This window comes from Pristiophorus japonicus, chromosome 4, assembly GCF_044704955.1.
Source record: "Pristiophorus japonicus isolate sPriJap1 chromosome 4, sPriJap1.hap1, whole genome shotgun sequence".
Lineage (NCBI taxonomy): Eukaryota > Metazoa > Chordata > Chondrichthyes > Pristiophoridae > Pristiophorus > Pristiophorus japonicus.
Window position 1 is genome coordinate 51018030 of NC_091980.1, and position 22440 is coordinate 51040469.

General features: G+C 47.6%; 1 long non-coding RNA gene across 1 annotated transcript; it reads right to left on the reverse strand.

Annotated features, from left to right (window-relative positions):
• Positions 1-995: 995 nt before the first annotated feature.
• On the reverse strand, positions 996-20663 carry LOC139262050 (uncharacterized). Its single transcript, XR_011592870.1, has 4 exons — positions 20561-20663; positions 3405-3549; positions 1661-1822; positions 996-1546 (listed from the first exon to the last, which is right to left on the reverse strand). It is a non-coding gene; the product is annotated as an uncharacterized lncRNA (long non-coding RNA).
• Positions 20664-22440: the final 1777 nt, after the last annotated feature.

Genomic DNA, 22440 nt, shown 5'->3' on the forward strand with positions numbered 1-22440 from the left:
GTTGGATGTTCTCTCCGCTCATCCCCACAAGATAGAAACATAGAAACATAGAAAATAAGTGCAGGAGTAGGCCATTCGGCCCATCGAGCCTGCACCACCATTCAATAAGATCATGGCTGATCATTCACCTCAGAACCTCATATCCCTTGATCCCTTTAGCCATAAGAGCCATATCTAACTCCCCCCTGAATATATCCAATGAACTGGCATCAACAACTCTCTGCGGTAGGGAATTCCACAGGTTAACAACTCTCTGAGTGAAGAAGTTTCTCCTCATCTCAGTCCTAAAGGCTTACCCCTTATCCTTAGACTATGTCCACTGGTTCTGGACTTCCCCAACACCGGGAACATTCTTCCTGCATCTAACCTGTCTAAACCCGTCAGAATTTTATATGTTTCTATGAGATCCCCTCTCGTCCTTCTAAACTCCAGTGAATACTGGCCCAGTCAATCCAGTCTCTCCTTATATGTCAGTCCTGCCATCCCGGGAATCAGTCTGGTGAACCTTCGCTGCACTCTCTCAATAGCAAAATCGTCCTTCCTCAGATTAGGGGACCAAAACTGAACACAATATTCCAGGTGAGGCCTCACTAAGGTCCTGTACAACTGCAGTAAGACTTCCCTGCTCCTATATTCAAATTCCCTAGCTATGAATGGTGCGGTTCAACCTCAGAGGCTGACCAGGAAGTGGGTTGCAGTCAGAGGAAGTATATGATATTAACACCCGTGAGTTCTCATATGATATTAACACCCATGACTTCTAGTTTATGATATTAACACCTGTGAGTTCTAGTTTGATATTAACACCTGTGAGTTCTAGTATATGATATTAACACCTATGAGTTCTAGTATATGATATTACCATAAATTTAAGTGTATGATACTAATATTCATGAATTCAAGTATATATTAACACCCGTGTGTTCTAGTTTATGATATTAACACCCGTGATTTATAGTGTATGATATTAACACCCATGAGTTCTAGTGGTGCTGCAGCGTTGAACAGAGTTTTTCTAAGTGTAGCAATAGTGGTGCATTTTCCGTACACAAATCCCTTCCTACTGACGTAATAGCGCAACCAAGTTTCACTCTTCCTTCAGATGGGCTACTGTGAACATGCTTCTGTCACTGGCAGCCCTAAGGACAATCCTCTTCAGTCAAATGCAAACAACCATACAAATTTGATGTCTTATTATTGTGTACCTACTGTGTACATAGATGTCCTATGTTCTCAGAATCCGGTGTTTCTGCATTAGGTCTGGAGTTCGCCCTCCTACGATGTCTCTCAAGTGTGGCTTGCTGCGACACACTTGTACCCGCAGCCTCAGCCGTCACACCGAGAAAACTCCTCTCGTTTGATTCACTCTTGAAAGGACTTGGAATCCTCATGGGGTTTAGCACCTCCAAGTCCAGGTTAATAATCTCATCATCTATGACTTGCTGCCCATCATTCTCCTGAGTTGGAATATCTGATGTGCCATTTTCTTGAACATTCTCTCCTTCAACTTCAGGTGCACTTTCTGTCTCCTCCTGATGCTCAACCTCTGCGAAACAAAAGATAGATGCTTGGTTAGCAGCATTGAGGAAGGAGAAGTGTAGGAAGCACACACAGTACGTAACATTTAGCCAACCCAGACTATGCAATTTGCAGGGCTTACCCTTGAATGGAAAACTGGGCCCTGCTTCCGCGTTGATTGTTGGTCATCTTCTGTGTCATTTAATCATTGATGCTATCCTCTGCTCTATGGCTGTTAGTTGCAGCCTATTTGGCGGACCTCCTCCATTTATGACCATTCTCGGTTGATCGATGACACCATCTTCTGCAAAGATGAAAATGGAACTTTTTAAGAGAGGGTCCTTCTGAACACACATGCACACATTTACATAAGAACATAAGAAATAGGAACAGGAGTAGGCCATACTGCCCCTCGAGCCTGCTCCGCCATTCAATAAGATGACTGATTTGATCATGGACTCAGCTTCACTTCCCCGCCCGCTCCCCATAACCCCTTATCCACTTATCATTTAAGAAACTGTCTATTTCTGTCTTAAATTTATTCAATGTCCCAGCTTCCACAGCTCTCTGAGGGAGCGAATTCCACACATTTACAACCCTCAGAGAAGAAATTTCTCCTCATCTCTCTTTTAAATGGGCAGCCCTTTATTCTAAGATCGTGACCTCTAGTTCTAATCTCCCCCATCAGTGGAAACGTCCTCTCTGCATCCACCTTGTCGAGCCCCCTGATAATCTTATACATTTCGATAAGATCACCTCTCATTCTTCTGAATTCCAATGAGTAGAGGCCCAACCTACTCAACCTTTCCTCATAAGTCAACCCCCTCATTCCCGAAATCAACCTAGTGAACCTTCTCTGAACTGCCTCCAAAGCAAGTATATCCTTTCGTAAATATGGAAACCAAAACTGCACGCAATAAAGATGTTATTGCAGTGAATAAGTATACATAAACTTACATTATATTTTAAAGCCCAAATAAATGTATTACTTACAGTCACTGCTTGTCCGAGGTCCTGCCACTTCTTTTTCAGCTGCGCACCAGTTCTCGGGGTCATGGACATTCCATTAAACTCGACTGCAACCTGGTCCCAAACTTTTGCGAGTGCAGACGGTTTAAGCTTATTTTTACTGAAGCTTCCCTTGTTCTCGAACTCCCCATCTACTCTCGATTAAGTTTAGCAGGGGTTCAATTTCTTCCACAAGAAATCTCTTCATCCTTACGGTTTCCCCTTCTCTGTCTCTGGCCCTTTCGCCTTCTCTGCGCCCTTCCATTGCAGCCATCTCGTGATCAGAGCTGTATTTCCTACCTGCAAATCCACCTCTGTCACCAATGGATTCTCAATGGTGGTCCACACAGTCCCCACACGTGCTGTTTTTTTAAAAATTCTTTGTACTGCACATGCGCAGTGGGTTTAAAATTTAAAAAAAAATTTTTGCACCTGCACGGCGCCCTGTAAGTGATTTTGCCCCTGGTGATTTTGAATCATCCCTCTTAACAATAGTTCTAGACACTGGAATTATAGTCGTGAACAATAATATACAGTCATAGATAGATCTTCTCAGTCTTACCATCTCAATGCTTTTATTCAAGTTAAAACATACCTGCACCCAGTAAAAAAACACTCTGGTAGTGTAATACAAGCAAACACAGTACAACACACAGTCTGGCCTGTCTAAATGACCCCTAACACTAAGTATCTATGTCTAAACCACCCCTGCTCAGATTCAAAATTGCACCACTGAAATCTATCCAACAGAATGTGTGTATGCTTATGATCCTTGCAAAAACCTCCCAACTAAAACCCCTAAGGCTTGGTTGGGACACACGACACCCTTTCACACTATGCAGTGGTTTAAAGATGCGTGGGCTGGGATAAATGCTCACCAATTAACCCTCTGGCTTACTCGCTGCTTCTCCCGATGAGGTGTATCTTGTGGGTCTTCAAGTCCAATCTAAAGGTCAGCTTCCCAGTTGAAGTAGCAAGGCTCTCTGGTGTTTCTTCTCTCCACCCCAGATGGAGTGCTTAGTCCTTGTGCGTTGCAAGCAGGCATAGAAGAGGGGAATAAGAGAGTGAGATGGCAGCCAAAATTGCTTCTCTTATACTTGCAAAAATGATAATTTTCGTACCAAAAATCCAACTGTCCTTCCCACCTGAGGCTGTGCAACTGAAAAGCAAACTCAAGTCTGTGCCTGTTCCTTTGTCGTCTGTGCTGTACCTCGATGTGTGGCTCCGATGAGTTTGTGGTCAAATAGCTTTCCTTTGTCTTTCGATGGCCTGAAACCCCGGCCACTTTACTTAATGTCTCACTGATGGGTTCCCATTCCATAACAAAAGGCGCCCATCAACCATGATGTTCCTGCTTTCAGCCATTCTCATTCCCGCTCAGCTAATGTGTATTCAAGTTAAACATGTTTGGACCTGCCCCAGCCAGCCCTTCTGCTGTACAGAGAATATAGTAGCAATGTCCAAAAAGTGTTTGCATTGAAATCTTATAGTCGCCCCTATGATATTTAAAGAATCCTTCTGGAATATTAAACGTCTGCTTGTGAAAACACGTCGTGGTCTCCAATCAACCCTATATACTTTACGCTTAAACACCCCGAATACATCCCTTAAAATACAACACGAAACACATTCATATAACATATTTACAGAGAAAAACATTCAGGTTCAACCTTTAACCAAGGCCTCCCACCGACTTCAGAGCGCCTTGTTTTGCCTTTTGCAAGTCAGCCGCAACAAATACATCACAATGAGAAACTGTGGGCTAGACTTTCCACTAGGTGGCTAAGGCCCCAAAAAATGGGCCTTATTCCAGCGATGTGTGATGTATCGCCCATGCTGATTGCCGGCATAAGGCCCATTATTTTTTTTGCAATTTTCCACTCGACTTTACCACAGCGATATCAAATGGGCGATCTGATTTCTCAGTGATCTCACGATCGCCCAAAAAAAGAGGAAGTGAAACGGAAGTCCAAAAAAAAAACTTCCCTAGCAACGATATTGTGCGCATGTGTGGGATGTTTTTTTTTGGATCGATTTTTTTTGCCGCGTTTGGAGAGTTCATGGGTCATCGCGCATGCTCAGAAGAAAAGGGAGGGTTGGTGAGAGCGGGAAAGAGGAGTTCATCGGTAGATTGTTATCAGTTATCATTACAGATGTTTCAGCAATGGCCATGTCGAATCAAAATCCAAATGAAAGTGAAAGAAGGGCCAAAGCCTTCAGTGAGGAGGCTAATGAAGCACTAGTCCATGTTGTATCAACAAGGTGGGAGGATTTGACACGGGGTGGCCTTGGGAAACCTTCACCCCGTGCTTGCAGGCGGATCTGGCAGGAGATTGCCGATGTGGTGACATCGGCATCCCATGAGGTGCGGACGTCTGACCAGTGCCGCAAGAGGTGGAACAGCCTCCTGGCAGCTGCCAGAGTAAGTTTGATTCTACTATGTATTTAAAACATATAAACAACTCGTGTTTATAAATTATTATGCATTATTTACTTGATGTTTATTAATTGCAAAAAAATTCCTCAATTTTAATTATTTATAATGTGAAGTTCAAAAACTACATTAAATGAAAAAAAATTACATTACCAATTACATTTATTCACCCTAACACTAAGTTGCATGTTATAATATAAAAAATTATTCACATGCAGCCACCATAGTAAGTTGCACTGTAATATTTAAATAAATATTTTAAATATATTTAAAAGATATTTAAAAGTCATTTAAAATCATACGTACATATGTATTGTATACTTACTGTGTATAATTAGAATAATAATTATTCATATGCAATACGAGGTTACATAATAATGGAACATTTAAATCAGTCTTCAATGTTTATTGTCAGGAAAGGTAGCTTATGCTATGCAATGTTAAATTATCATTTGCAGAAAAATATAAGTTTAAACCATGTGGAGCAAAGGAGGATGGGTGGCGGCCCTGTGGCAGTGCACATTCTCAATCCATATGAGGAGCTTGCGGTGGCCTTCGTATTGCATATGAATAATTATTATTCTAATTATACACAGTAAGTATACAATACATATGTACGTATGATTTTAAATGACCTTTAAATATCTTTTAAATATATTTTAAATATTACAATTTAAAAAAAATATTAATATATTTAAATATTACAATGCAACTTACTATGGTGGCTGCATGTGAATGAAAGCGGTTACGACGCGTGGCATGGCTGAGCCCACCCTTGAGCCTGGTGAGTAATGCGGAATGTGCAAATTATCAAACATTACTAATAACATACGCGAAATGTCGTAGTTACGCATTTGTTATGCAATTACAATTCATTAGTTCAGATGTAGTCTGATCTATGAGTGAGGTCATGTTAACGCTGATGAACCCTTGTGCATTTGTGGTTTTGCAAAGTATTGCAATGTTTTGCATTACATTGGAATTATTGATATTGAAATATTGAAATATATTGATATGTATTGTTATGAGTTGTTTAGAAATTTCATTCATCTTTCTCGGGTGAAGTGTCCGTTGAACACTGTTCTGTGCCACTCGCAGAGCCTGGTTCTAACAGCTCACAGGAGGGTGAGATGGCGGAGGAGGAGAAGGAGAATGATTTTTTGTGAGGGGAGTGAACAACCTATGGTTGAGATGGAAGAAGCACCGGGACTAAGTGGTGTGCAGGTGGCGATGCCAAGGCGTGTCATATTGCAAATGCTGACCCCACGGAGGTCCGGTCAGCGCGGCGAGCAATTGCCTATCTTGGAGGGCCAGACAGAGAGCTTGATTTCCCTGTGCAGGGAGACGGTCGCAATTGGTCGCGACCTTATCCAGGGGTTCGCAGGATTCTTTGCGAACTGGAGCCAGTTCTCTGCGAACTGGAGCCAGTTTCCAGCATCCTGGAGCGAGTTCTGCACGAACTTCTTGAACTGGTCTTCTGAGCAGTCACAGACTGCAAGGGAGACCTTGGAGGCTATTTGGCAGCAGACAGCCGTAAGCAATGCCCTACGGCATGCATTGCTGGCTGAACACGGCGCTGCACCTCACGATGTCGTGTCTGCTCACAGCGAGATCCCTAACACGCAAGCGAGTACGGAGGACACAGGCTTCCGCTTCTGCTCTGTCACCTCTACCACGGCAGGAAATCTTGCTGTCCCAGTCTGCACGATGTCTTGGTGTTGGTCTGCGTAGACCAAAATGGGCGAGTGGGGTGTGAACATGGGGTGGAGCTGGACCTGGAGGGAAACGTGGCCGCAGGTAGGGAGGGGTGCGTTTTTTCACAGTTTGTTTAGTTGTTCTTGTTCCTGTTTTGTTAGTTTTGTTTGTTGTTATTGGTTAATTGTTAATTGCTAAGATTTTGTATTTGAGGGAAGGGTGGGTTGATGTGGGGGGGTGGCGGGGTTGGAGAGATAGTTTTTCAATTTTTATTTGCGTTTTTGTTAATAAAAAAAACACTTCTTTAATTCAATAAATTGTGGTGTCTTCTCTCTTAGTTAGTTACCAACTATATAGATGTTATTCCATATCTGAGCATTCTATTAATATACAAGTACTTTAGTAACACCGTCTAATAAATTCTATTATATAAAACCTATTCACTAAAAACAATAATACCTATCTGAAAAATTATAGCGCTCATCCTCATTAAATTCTATTATATAAAACCTAATGATATAAAACCAAACGTAATGATAACTGTATGAAAACTTACAGCTCTCAGTAAATTATACTATATAAAACCTATTTAATAAAAATAACGTAATAATACCTATTTATATTCCCTGTCTCAATATTCTGAGTACAACTACCTCTCTAATTAAATCACAACTAATCCTCTACCCTTCCATTGAAGTCCGTAGTGCCCATTTTCCTTCTCTGAGGTCCAGAAAAAGCAACTATTTCTCAGCACTGTTTTGGACCTTACATCGGCCCAGCGAAGTGCTAGTTAGGTGCTGAAACTTGGGATGGGCCTTGTGTGGGCTATAATTTCGGCGATCTTCTCGGCGATCAAAGTGGAAACTTAGGCACCTGTTTTTCGGGCGATATTTTGGGCCTAGTTTCCACTTTTTGTTCAAAATGGGCGATAGAAGTCCGTTTTGGGCCATATATGGGTCATAACTGGCCGATGTGAAGTGGAAAATCTAGCCCTGTATAATTACAAGAGCCTGCGAACAAATCTGGACCCGTGGAGGAACTTCCACATTCAAACCAAGGTCCCACCAGGGCGTGGAATTTATCCCTTTAATTTCCTCCCCTATTTTCTGGTTTGTCTGTTCCAATGTAAAATAATGTTTCTGCAAGAGCTCAACGGCTTTTAAGAATATAAGAACATAAGAAATAGGAACATACGACCCCTCGAGCCTGCTCTGCCATTTAATAAGATCATGGCTGATCTGATCATGGACTCAGCTCCACTTTCCCGCCCGCTCTCCATAACCCATTCTCTCCTTATCTATTTCTGTCTTAAATTTATTCAATGTCCCAGAATCCACAACTCTCTGAGGCAGCAAATTCCACAGATTTACAAACCCTTAGAGAAGAAATTGCTCCTCATCTCAGTTTTAAATGAACAGCCCCGTATTCTAAGATCATGCCCACTAGTTCTAGTCTCCCCCATCAGTGGAAACATCCTCTCTGCATCCACCTTGTCAAGCCCCCTCATAATCTTATACGTTTCGATAAGATCACTTCTCATTCTTCTGAATTCCAATGAGTAGAGGCCCAACCTGTTATGTATGCAACCCTAGGTAACCTGTATCATACCGCCACCAGAGGACATATCTGTTGGAGTCCCAAGGGATCCCAGCATCCCTTGGGAACACTGTATATAAGCAGGCCTCCCACACTGTACCAGCACTCTGGAGTTTGAATAAAGGAGCTAAGGTCACACTTACTCATGTCTACAGTACTCAGTTATTTTATTATGAGCTTAACACAACATACTCAACCTTTCCTCAAAAGTCAACTCCCTCATCCCTGGAATCACCACAGTGAACCTTCTCTGAACTGTCTCCAAAGCAAGTATATCCTTTTGTAAATATAGAAACCAGTACTGCACGCAGTATTCCAGGTGTGGCCTCACCAATACCTTATATAGCTGTAGCAAGACTTCCCCGCTTTTATACTCCATCCCCTTTGCAATAAAGGCCAAGATACCATTGACCTTCCTGATCACTTGCTATACCTGCATACTAACCTTTGTGTTGCATGCACAAGTACCCCCAGGTCCCACTCGTACTGCAGCACTTTGCAATCTTTCTCCATTTAAATAATAACTTCTTTGATTTTTTTTCTGCCAAAATGCATGACCTCACACTTTCCAACATTATACTCCATCTGCCAAATTTTTGTCCACTCACTTAGCTTGTCTATGTCCTTTTGCAGATATTTTGTGTCCTCCTCACATTGCTTTTCCTCCCATCTTTGTATCGTCAGGAAACTTGGCTACGTTACACTCAGTATCTTCTTCCAAGTCGTTAATATAGATTATAAATAGTTGGGGTCCCAGCACTGATCCCTGTGGCACCCCACTAGTTACTGGTTGCCAACCAGAGAATTAACCATTGATCACGACTCTCTGTTCTCTTTATTTATTATTTATTATTTATTATTATTATTTATTAATGTTGAGGTGTTTGAGCAGAAAAAGAATCTGATACCCAAACTGTGTGATGTACTGCTGCAGATTATGGATTGTGTTGTTCACCGTGATGTGTACCGTGGATGGCTCTGGGATTGGAAGGATGTGCTCTTGGGCTACTTGAACTTTGGTGTGGGGTTTGAAACAGAAAGTTGTGTCAGTGACCGGACACCAAGTGTCGCGATGCACCCGATACTGGTCCACGCTCGTCGTGACGCAGTATGTCCCGTTTCCCGCATATGCTACCAGAGGTGGATTGTGGCTCCAGGCCATCACCTCCATGGTTCAAATTAATAGGCTCTGCACTCTCTGATTCAAACCTGCACTCTGGCTGATCGAACGAGTTCAAATGCTGGGGGCACAATATGATGTGTGCGCCCCTGCTCTGGCACCCCTTGAAGTCAGTGCCGGTCATGGCGTGCCCCCACTTTATTGCAAATGGTGGGGCCCCATGGTACCGTACGTGCACCCCCTCCAGTAAGACGCCAATGTTCTCCACCCTGTATACCGGCGCTGGATGTGGTGTACTGCCCATCACCGGCATACGCAACACAATCCCCATAATCGAGTGGTTGACCCAACCGCAATCCACTAGGACTGGGTAGGCTTCGGAAGCTAAACCAAGATGACACGGACTCATTGAATTATGATACGGGCTGAGCGCTGCGAGGTGCCGGTTGCTGACCCACGATGGGATGCGACCTTGCCGAGGTCCTCCAAATTACTGCGTTCCTCGCCTAGCAACCAGGCACCGTACAACACTTCATTCATGGCTGCCTGTGCCGAGGCATTCCTATCCTCCCGTATTAATTCAATAACTGTTTTAGCATCTGTCTCCAACTCCGCGATGACCTCCTTTCACCATTTGTCCCAGCACACTTCCACTCCCCCTTGTGTCCCCGTATTCTGTCAGTACGTATCGTTCCTTAGTCTCTCCCAGTCCGCTGTCTGGTTCCCCGTGTCCTGACTCCATTTCCTGAGCCACCACCACCGTCCCAGGGGAACATGTCCCTTGCACTTCCAGCATTCGTGCTTGCCCTCGGTCACCCTAACCCTATGCCTGGGACATGGTATGGAAGCCTCCCTGTATGTGTGGCTGGAGTATCTCGTCTAATTCGACCCCAGCCACCCTGGCCACCTTCCTTCATGGAAATAGGCTGCCATCCCATCCATGTCCCCTGTCCTGCACCCCTGTGTCTTGGTGGGTCTGTTCCCCCCAGTACATCCATAGAGGAAGGACAACTCGGTGTCTCGTCTCCTGCTGTGCCCCGTTCTGGCCAACATCCAAATCAGACTCAGGGCTGTCTTCATTCTGTCCTCGACTTCCTGCAAAACAAAACTAACAAGTACCTTGCTGTGAGAGGGTCCACCTCCACAGGTCTGGCTTCATTACAACTAACCAAAACACTTTAAAAGAAAACTATGTACAATACCACCCGTGCCGCCGGGTGGCCCCGCTAGGGCACCTCTTGCCTGGGACTTTTACGGCTCCTGCTTGGTGTGTAAGGAGGCGTCCACCGTGCCCTTGGCTGTGGGATCCTGCTGCTCCTTCTTACAGCCCCCACCACGGGGTTCTCGCTGTCCCAAACTATGGGAGGAAGACCCGCGCCCACCATGCTGTTTACAGCGCCTTGGTGTTTCTTTCCTTTCCTAACTCTTTCCCCCGGGTTAAACAACTTACACTGGTTCACGTGGAACCGCTTTGTGTGCCTTGGAAGTTTATCCGTGTAAACCATGGGGCTTGCCTTATCCACTATACTGCAAGGTACCATATACAGTGACTCAAACGTTCCTACGTGAGCGTAGTTTTGGACCATCACCTGGTCCCCTATCTTCCACTCATGTGTTCTCTGGGGCTCGAGCAGCAACAAATTACTCCGGTGCTGCTTCCCCATGTTACTAGCTGCCAATGAATCTGCTTCAACCTCTCGTACAGATTCTTGACAAACTTATCCCGGTTTACTTCTCTCACTTGACCTTCGGTGAGAACCGGTGCCAGAACATGGGTGGGCGTGCGCATGACCCTCCCGTTCATGACCTCATGCGGGGAGTGCCCTGTGCTCCTGGAGAGGCTGGCCCAGACCCCCATCAAAACTAACGCAGGACCTCATCCCACCTTTTTGGGGACGGTCCTGTTTCCTTCCCTTCTATCCCCAGAACCTTCAAGGTGGCCTGCATGACTTGCCCCGTGAAATGGCTCCCTCAGTTGGATTCCGCGATCTGTTGCAGTCCCCACCTGGAGAACACTTCCTTTACCAAAATCCTTGCCGTCACTAACGTCGTGGCTGATTGGCAAGCGAAGGCATCCACCCACTTGGAGAACACGTCTAATAGGACCAAACAGTACTTGTAACCCCCCCCACTTTGTGGTGGGCAATGGCCCAATGTAATCGACCAGTATCGACTGCCATGGTCCTTCTACCCTTCCCGTGTGCGCCAAGGGAATCTTCCTACAATCGGGGTTGTTCGCCGCGCACACCAGACAGTCTGCGCAAAAATCGCGGGCATTTTCCCTCAGTTACGGCCACCACCCTGCCTGTTCTACCCTTTGCCAGGTCGTCTCCAGCCCTGGGTGTCCCGCTCCTGGGCCCCCGCGGGCCAACTGGAGAAATTCCCTCTGATGCACTTCGGGAACTATTCACCGATCCCCCTTAAAGAGCATCCCCTCCTTTACGATGAGGCCCGCTACCCCGAACGGACCTTCTACCTTCTCGCCCTTAGCCAGCTGCTGAAGGACGACCTTGAGGACGGGATCCTGTACCTGGACTTGCCTCAAGTCCGCGGCCAATGCTACCCCTGCACTTCCTGGTGTCCCCCCTGTGTCCCGGATCGCTGCTACTGGGCTGGACCCGTATGGATCCCAAAAAACTCCTTCCCTGGCTCCCTCCTTTGCTAACTCGTCTGTTCTTTGGTTGCCTTCCCCTCCGGGCTCTGTCTTAGAGTGAGCCTTTACTTTGTGGATGTAATGACATCCCGGGGGTCCCTGTGGCCTCTAAGACCTTTCTCAGCAACGGTGCTGTTGCTAAGGGCTTCCCGTCTCCGGATGTGAAACCGCGACAAGCCCAGATGGCCAAGTATTCGGTACACGAGTTGCACGTAAACATGGAATCCGAGCAGATGGTTCACGGAGCCGGGAACTCGTCAGCGTGGATAACGACGCACACCACTGCCAATGGTTCGACGGGCTGGGCGCTCAGGGTGCTCAGGAGTTTAATGGCCCTTGCTATCCCAGCCGTAGGGGTCATAAATCCCGCACCCGGTGAAACGCTCCCCGTTCACTACTGAACTAGACCCGTCGATGTAGATCTCGTGGCCCGTTGGGTGTAACCCGGCCCGGGATCCTACGTCCACGTCCCATACCCCTTTCACCGTACACTTGTGGGTCATCCCTGGGTAGATCATGTTGGCGGCCAACTTGGGCTCACTCAGGCCTTGCACTCTCAGATGCATTTGTGAGAGCAATAAAGTCCAGCGGGTAATGCGAGCACTACTCACCGTGCCGTCCTTTATCCTCCCATCTAATAACATCTGAGTGGGGGTATGGTGGGTTAGTAGACCATTCAGGGACGATCCCGTAAAGAGCTGTGAGCGCTTTACAGCCCAATGCGGGGCTAGGAGATGCCTCTCGCAATTGGAATATTCCCGTTCTGCATCCGTGAGAATTCTTGCTGAATACACCACGGGGCCTCAGTTTGCTCCTGGAGCAGCACCGCGCTCAAACTGTTTTTGCTGGCTGCTATTTCCAAAAAGAAGTCCTCCCCACCATTAATCGCCCCTAATGCGGGTGCTGTCTGCAGGTCTCCCTTGAGGCGATTTAACGCTGCCGTGCTGTCCTCATCCCACTCCTCATCCCACTCCCTTGCGGAAGAGCCGAAGCAGAGGGGCTGCCATGGCGACATAATCCTCAATAAAATCCCTGCAGTAGCTCGTGAGCCCCAGGAAGGATCTCACCTCCGTCATGGGGACTGGTAACTTCTGCACTGCCTTCTGTTTTGGCTTCGTCTATAGCCCTTTCCCAAGCCCTCACGATCAGCCCGAGGAATTTTACTTCCCTCTGACCGATCTGAGCTTTCTTAGGATTGACCTTGAATTCTGTCTCTCTCAGCAGCTCAGCCAGCAGCGGACCATGCTCCTCCCCCTCATCGGAGAACAAAAGCAAATCGTTCACATACTGCACCAACTGCTGGTGTTTGCTGAAACCCGTTAAGGCGTCTGCCATACACTGGTGGAATATGGAGGAGCTGTTATAAAATCCCTCGGGAAGGCATGTCCATGTGCCCTGCTGTCCTTTAAAAGTGAAGGCAAACTTGTCTTCCCATTTCAGGAGAATCGACCAAAACCCGTTCGAAATGTCCAGCACCGTAAATGTGGTTGCGGTTGCTGGAATACTCCCTATCAGATCAGCTACGGCCACCACTGTGGGCGTGCAAGCTGGGATGTTTTTGTTGAGCACCGATAGACCGCTCTGCCTCTCCATGACTCATCCGGTTTCCTAACCGACCAAAGTGGTGAGTTCATGTGTGTGGCTATGGGCCTCAGCACTTCCTGTGCTACCAGGGATCACAGTGCTGTCTCCAAATCGGCCTCTGCCTCGCTGGGGAAACTGTACTGCTTCTGTGGCCGTGACATGGGGTCTTCCTGTACTTGGACTTCCACCCCCGTCACCCTATCACAGTCGTGCTTGTGTGTGGCGAACGATGAGAGGTTGTTCCGCACGTACCCCTGGTACTCGGCTGGGGTAGTATTGACCAATTGCTCCTGGTCGTAACTCCCCGTTGGCTTCATGTTGCCTTTTCCTTCCCCTTTCCTTGGAATCACTACAACTTCTTTCTCCTTATCGGAACCCATTGCTCCCCAAAGGCAGTGATTCCTCAAATCCACTATAAACCTGTGGGCTAACATAAAGTTGGCCCCTAGGACTCCTGACCCTGGATGTTCCCACTTTATTCCGATTCATTCCCACCTGGTGTGGAGGGATCCTAAATCTATGGCTAATGGCCTGGACATCGCTCCCGCTTGCTCGTTCCCAGTAAATCCCACGAGACTGAACGGAACCTTGCTGGATCAGGGTGAATCGGTCGGGTTACTCGCATGGATCACCGTGCTCGAAGCTCCGGTGTCCACCAAGTGCTTCCATTCTACCTTCTCCACCCCCATCCTCACGCATGGTCCATTTCACTCATCGTCCGAGAGCGAACACAGGTACCCAGGCTGGATGCATGCTAGTCAGGGTGGTGGGATTATCGGAGCGGTCGGGATTTCCCTGCTCACGGCAGCGTCTACCCTTCCCTGCTCTGGCACAAAAACTGTCCGAAGGGTGGCCACCAGAACATCAAATTGTTCTGCGGTCGGTCCCTTTGCCTCGACAGGTTTTGTCTTAGGCACTGGAGGATCCCTTTTGCCTTGCCCCCTCCTCGGTCTCTTCTCCAGTGTCCCATCTTTCCACACCCAAAACACGTCCTAGCCTTCCCTGTGCTAACCCCTTCCTGACGCCATTCCTTTTTACTAGCCTCATTGGCCATCACTTCATGTACCCTTCCCTTCCTTGGTTTGACCTCCTCCTCTGAGCTGATTTTAAAGGCCAGGCTCATGTGACGGAGCACTCCGGCCTCCATATTCGCGAGGTTCTCAGAATCAAACCAGGCCTCCGCTTTTACCCTTATTCGTGGCAAGCAGTTTGCCACGAGGGTCCTGAGCCAATGGTTTCTCGGCTCCCCCTGCAACTGTGTACTATTGAACACCCCGCCCGTGGCCATTTGGTACAAGGGCCAGAGTCTGTCCGGGAATGCCTGAGGTGCTTCCCCTGCCAGTTGCAGTGTCCTCTCTACCCTAGAGAATGGACTACCCTGGGTGTGATCCATGGCTCTCAGGATTTCCTCCTTTAAGCTGGCCGTGGTCCCCTGTCCCCGGCGGACAGGGCCTGATACAGTTTGCCATCCAGGGAAAACAGCAACAGTTTGTGAGCCTCGGCCTCACTACACCAATTAATCCCCCGAACCTGGTCCACCTCGGTGAAGTGAACTGAGGGGTCCCCTTCTTTCATTAACTTGGGCACCTCCGAGATCATATTCTGCAGCTGCGGGGTGGTGAACCATGACTGTTTGTTCACTCAAACCAAGGGATCCTTCATGATCGCCAGATTCTGTAACTGGTTTTGCCCCTGGTGGTTTCGAATCACCCCTCTTACAATAGTTCTAGCACTGGAATTATAACGGTGAACAGTAATATACAGTCATAGGCAGATCTTTTTGGTCTCCATCATCACAATGTTTTTATTCAAGTTAAAACACACCTGTACCCAGTAAAAACACCCATCATCATTGTTGTGTATCTGTAAAGCATGCACTCCCATGTTCCGCCACCAGGGAGCTCATCCCCTGAAGTCCCAAGGGATCCCAGCATCCCTTGGGAGCACTGAAGATAAGTCGGCCCCTAAGGCCTGTTCCTGACTCTGGAGTGTCTTATTAAAGACTGAGGTCACTGTTACTTTAACCTCCCTGTGTGCAGTCTCATCTGTGTTTGGAACACAATAACTGGCGACGAGAATACGAATCCAACGCAAAGATGCAGCAAACTGTGGGCATCCTGGAGAAGTACTCGGAGGGTGAGGACTGGAAAGCCTATGTCGAACGGCTAGACCACTACTTTGCAGCCAATGAGCTGGACGGAGAAGGAAGCGCTGCAAAAAGGAGAGCGGTCCTCCTCACACTGCGGGGCACAGACCTACAGCCTCATGAAGAATCTTCTGGCTCCGGTGAAACCCACAGATAAGTTGTATGAGGAGCTGTGTACACTGGTTCGGGAGCATCTTAACCCGAGGGAGAGCATGCTGATGGCAAGGTATTGGTTCTACACGTGCCAGCGATCTGAAGGTCAGGACGTGGCGAGCTACGTCGCCAAGCTAAGGCAACTTGCAGGACAATGTGAGTTTGATGACTACCTGGAGCAAATGCTCAGAGACTTTTTTGTACTGGGCATTGGCCATGAGACCATCCTACAAAAACTTTTGACTGTAGAGACATCGACCCTCAGTAAGGCCATTGCGATAGCACAGGCGTTTATGTCCACCAGTGATAACACCAAACAAATCTCTCAGCACACAAGTGCTAGCAATTTTCATAAATTAACTGGAACTGTGTTTGCGAGCAGAATTGTACGGGGCAGAACCCACGAGTCTGCAACTGCCAGCAGGCCTCAGATGACTCAGAGTCCCCAACAAAGGATGAATGCAAGGCAATTCACACCTTGTTGGCATTGTGGAGGCTTCCATTCAGCCTATTCATGCCACTTCAAAGGGTATGTTTGCAAGAGCTGTGGAACAATGGGACACCTCCAACGAGCTGCAAGCTCTGCAAAACCTGCTAACCACCACGTGGCAGAGGAAGATCAGTCTATGGTGGATCAAAGCAATTTCGAGCCTCAGAGAGAGGAGGCAGGCGCTGAAGTACACGGGGTGCACAAATTTTCGATGAAATGTCCACCTATAATGCTAAACGTAAAATTGAATGGCTTACCCATAGCCATGGAACTGGACACTGGCGCTAGCCAATCCATCATGAGTAAAAAGATGTTTGAGAGACTGTGGTGCAACAAGGCATTCAGACCAGCCCTGAGCCCCATCCACACGAAACTGAGAACATACACCAAAGAGCTTATCACTGTCCTGGGCAGCGCCATGGTCAAGGTCACCTACGAGAGCACGGTGCACGAACTGTCACTCTGGGATTGTCCTGGGCGATGGCCCCACACTGCTTGGAAGGAGCTGGCTGGGCAAAATCCACTGGAACTGGGATGACACCCGAGCGCTATCACATGTCGATGAGGCCTCATATACTCAGGTTCTTTACAAATTTTCTTCCCTTTTTGAGCCAGGCATTGGAAACTTTTCCAGGGCGAAATTGCGGATCCACTTGGTCTCAGAGGCACGACCCATTCACCACAAGGCGCGAGCGGTACCTCACATGATGAGGGAGAGAGTGGAAATCGAACTGGACAGGCTGCAACGCGAGGGCATCATCTCCCCAGTGGAGTTCAGCGAGTGGGCTAGCCCGATTGTTCCAGTACTCAAAAGTGATGGCACGGTCAGGATTTGCAGCGATTATAAAGTAACTATTAATCGTTTCTCGCTACAGGACCAATACCCGCTACCTAAGGCAGACGACCTATTTGCGATGCTGGCAGGAGGCAAGACGTTCACCAAGCTCGACCTGACTTCGGCCTACATGACGCAGGAGCTGGAGGAATCTTCGAAGAGCCTCACCTGCATCAACACGCACAAGGGACTGTTTATCGACAACAGGTGCCCATTTGGAATTCGGTCGGCTGCAGCGATCTTCCAGAGAAACATGGAGAGCCTACTCAAGTTGGTACCACACACGGTGATCTTTCAGGATGACATATTGTTCACTGGTCGGGACACAGCCGAGCACCTACAAAACCTGGAGGAGGTCCTCCAGCGACTGGATCGCGTAGGGCTGCGGCTGAAGAGATCGAAATGCGTCTTCAGGCAACAGAAGTGGAGTTTTTGGGGGGAAAGATCGCGGCGGATGGCATTCGACCCACAGACGCCAAGACAGAGGCTATCAGGAATGCACCCAAGTCACAGAATGTCACGGAACTGCGGTCGTTCCTGGGACTCCTCAACTATTTTGGTAACTTCCTACTGGGGTTAAGTACCCTTTTAGAGCCCCTACATGTGTTATTGCGTAAAGGGTGAGAACTGGGTATGGGGAAAAAACAAGTAATTGCTTTTGAGAAAGCCAGAAACATTTTATGCACCAACAAGCTGCTTGTATTGTATAACCCGTGTAAAAGACTTGTGCTAGCATGTGACGCGTCGTCGTATGGAGTCGGGTGTGTATTACAACAAGCTAACGTTGCGGGGAAGTTGCAACCTGTTGCCTATGCTTCCAGGAGCTTGTCCAAGGCCAAGAGGGCCTACAGCATGATTGAGAAAGAGGCATTAGCGTGTGTGTTCGGGGTAAAGAAAATGCATCAGTACCTGTTTGGCCTCAAATTTGAGCTGGAAACTGATCACAAGCCCCTCACATTACTGTTCGCTGAAAACAAGGGGATAAATACTAATGCCTCAGCCCGCATACAAAGGTGGGCACTCGCGCTATCAGCGTATAACTATACCATCCGCCACAGGCCAGGCATCGAGAACTGTGCGGATGCTCTCAGTCGGCTATCATTGCCCATCACGGGGGTGGAAATAGCGCAGCCTGCAAACTTGTTGATGGTGGCACAGCCCGCAGACTTGTTAATGGTCATGGAAGCGTTTGAAAATGATAAGTCACCTGTCACGGCCCACCAGATTAGGACTTGGATCTAGATCCTCTGCTGTCCCTAGTAAAAATCTGTGAACTGCATGGGAGCTGGGCCAGCATCCCCGTTGAAATGCAAGAGCCAATCAAGCCATTCCAGCAGCGAAAGGACGAGCTGTCCATTCAGGCAGACTGCCCGTTCTGGGGTAACCGCGTGGTGCTACCAAAAAAGGGCAGGGAGATGTTCATCTCGGATCTCCACAGCACACACCCGGGTATAGTAATGATGAAAGTGATAGCCAGATCCCACGTGTGGTGGCCCGGTATCGACTCTAATTTCGATTCCTGTGTACGACAATGCAGTGTATGTGCTCAGTTGAGCAACGCGCCCAGAGAGGCACCACTAAGTTTGTGGTCCTGGCCCTCCAGACCATGGTCAAGGATCCATGTCGACTATGTGGGCCCGTTTCTCGGTAAAATGTTCCTGGTGGTGGTGGATGCTTTTTCAAAATGGATCGAATGTGAAATAATGTCAGGAAGCACCGCCACCGCCACCATTGAAAGCCTGAGGGCTATGTTTGCCACCCACGGCCTGCCTGACATACTGGTCAGTGACAACGGGTCATGTTTCACCAGTGCCGAATTTAAAGAATTCATGACCCGCAATGGGATCAAACATGTCGCCTCGGCCCCGTTTAAACCAGCCTCCAATGGGCAGGCAGAGCGGGCAGTACAAACAATCAAACAGAACCTTAAACGAGTCACAGAAGGCTCACTCCAAACCCGCCTGTCCCGAGTACTGCTCAGCTACCGCACGAGACCCCACTCGCTCACAGGGGTGCCCCCGGCTGAGCTACTCATGAAAAGGACACTTAAAACCAGACTCTCGCTGGTTCACCCCAACCTGCATGATCAGGTAGAGAGCAGGCGGCAGCAACAAAATGTAAACGATGGTCGTGCCACTGTGTCACAGGAAAAATGATCTGAATGACCCTGTGTATGTGCTCAACTATGGACATGGTCCCAAGTGGATCGCGGGCACGGTGACAGCTAAAGAAGGGAGTAGGGTGTTTGACGTCAAACTAGACAATGGACAAATTTGCCGAAAGCACCTGGACCAAACGAGGCTGCAGTTCACAGACTGCCCTGAACAACCCACAGCAGACACCACCTTTTTCGAGCCCAGAACACACACCTAAAGGATCAACGACACCACGCCGGACCAGGAAATTGAATCCATCACACCCAACAGCCCAGCAAGGCCAGGCTCACCCAGCAGCCCTGCAGGGCCAACAACATGCCAGCCCAGCGAGGGCACAGCCAACACACCAGAACAAACATTTGTACCGAGGCGGTCCACCAGGAAAAGAAAGGCTCCCGACCGCCTCACCTTGTAAATAATTTTCACTTTGACTTTGCGGGGGGATTGATGCTGTGTATCTGTAAAGCATGCACTCCCATGTTCCGCCACCAGGGAGCTCATCCCCGGAAGTCCCAAGGGATCCCAGCATCCCTTGGGAGCACTGTATCTAAGCTGGCCCCTAAGGCTTGTTCCTCACTCTGGAGTTTCTTTTTAAATACTGAGGTCACTGTTACTTTAACCTCCCAGTGTCCAGCCTCATCTGTGTTAGGAACACAATAATCATTATAGGCAGTACCTCGAAACGAGGATGACTTGCTTCCACGCCAAAAAAGGATGAGTTCACAGGTGTTTTCAATGTAGGACCTAATATTCAAGGTCCTGAACTACATCTTGAAGGGTGGAAGATGCAGTGCATGGATTTTTTTAATGTGTGGTGGCCGTTGCACAACCAGCCACCACACGGGCTTGACAGAGCTAGGTCTTGGTCCAGTGACAAGGGTTAACCAAGACGACCAGAGACCTGCACACCCTGGTAGTGTAATACAAACAAACACAGTACAACACACAGTCTGGCCTATCTAAACAGGCCCCTAACGTGAAGTACCCACGTCTAAACCACCCTTGCTCAGATTCAAAATTGCACCACTGAAATCTATCCAACAGAGTGTGCGTACGCTTATGATCCTTGCAAAAACTTCCCTACTAAAACCCCTAAGGCTTGGTTGGGACACGCGACACCCTTTCTCACAATGCGGTGGTTTAAAGATGCGTGGGCTGATATAAATGCTCACCAATTACCCCTCCAGCTTACTCGTTGCTTCTCCTGATGAGGTGTATCTTCTTGTCTTCAAGCCCAGTTTAAAGGTCAGCTTCCCAGTTGAAGTAGCAAGGCTCTCTGGTGTTTTTTCTCTCCGTCCCAGACGGAGTGCTTAGTCCTTGTGCGTTGCAAGCAGGCATAGAAGAGGGGAGAGTGAGAGCGAGATGGCAGCAAAAATTGCTTCTCTCATACTTGCAAAAATGCTCCTTTTCACGCCAAAAATCCAACTGTCCTTCCTGCCTGAGGCTGTGCAACTGAAAAGCAAACTCAAGTCTGTTCCTGTTCATTTGTCAACTTGCCTGTGCCTCGATGTGTGGCTCTGACTTGTCTGTGGTCAAATAGCTCTCCTTTGTCTTTCGATGGCCTGAAACCCCGGCCACTTTACTTAATGTCCCATTCAATGACGAAAGGTGCCCATTGTTGGGGTAAAAAGAAGACTTCTCTTCCTCAAAGTGGACTCCCTGATATAAGGAATCGATACTTGCCCGTATTATATAGTGACCACGGAATCACGCAGACGAAACCTCAGTTAACTGGTTTATTTGAACATGTTCGGGACATGTTCCGATAAACACTTCAAAGTACAAGAGTTCTACAAGCACAGTTATACGATTTTTCGATTTGTGCGACCCTCCTACAAAACCACTGATTGGCCTACTGCTCAGACTGGCACTGAGTGCTTGCCCCCACCTGTCCATCTCCCATGGTTGTCACCCTTCTGGAATGTGTTCAACTTTGCCTCAGTTTCGCATGACGTGTTGATTGACCTTGTTTCTCAGGGTATGTTATCTTTCTAAGCTCTTGATTCTCCACTGCCCTTGTTATTCAGTACTGAGTGTATGTTTTCATCTTCTATTTTCTATGCTAAGGGTCAGTGCAGTGTTGGCTACTTATGATGGTTCCTTAACCATCAGACGTTGCTGCCTCCCTCTTCTTAACCCAATGTAAGCGACTGTATAAGCGTGCTTTATATACATAAGCGAGTTTACCTAATCAATATTATAATCCATAACGTAAGACAGAGGAACTCCCGATTCCTCAGAACCTCCTAATTTCCTTATGCTTCTTACTCAAGTGTACTTTTTAACCCCCTTACAATCCCCACTAATGGCCCTTGGCTATATGCCCAAGGTAGGCCATTTCCCAATGAATTCCTCATGGGTGACCTTCCAGGGTTGTCCTTTTGTTTGGATAGCATTACTTCCCGAACTGCAGGACCCACCTGTTGGCTTTCCCATCAAGGTTATACTAGATAAATCCTTTTTGCCGGACTGTCTATATTCCCTTTATTCAATGTTTTAACTATATTTCAGGCTATTGCCTGTCTCTTTCTTCGGTTACATTTTTAATAGGCTAATACTAGCAAGATGACCAGTATGTTCCCTTGCACTACAACCAGTACATGTGACACCATCCGTATCCACTGATGCACTTGCACATTGAGTCCAGCATTCCATTTTCTCAGTGTTTGAACTCTGCCCCGCCTTGGGTATCCTCTGTTTCTTCTATCTTTCCTCCACCTGGGGTCTTCTCTATGTTGCTTCGAATAATCTATTTCATCGTGTCCAATTCAGTCGCGTTTTCCTTGCGGCCCGATGGCCTTCTCATGCCTTTCTCAGATAGTGTCTATCATTGTCCCATTGATGGTTTCTTCTTTCAGTTCAGAGCTTATAACGTATCCATTTATGTGTGTCTCGTCAAGCGGGGTAAAGCAGAAGTCAGTATTCATGATAGCGCATGAGGTATTTGTGACTGTCATCTCAGTCGCCGTGGTGCTCACACACCATTCCCCATTTTCTCATGGAGCAGTGGTAGTTTCATAGTCCCATACTCGGGGGTGATACTCATGGTGCA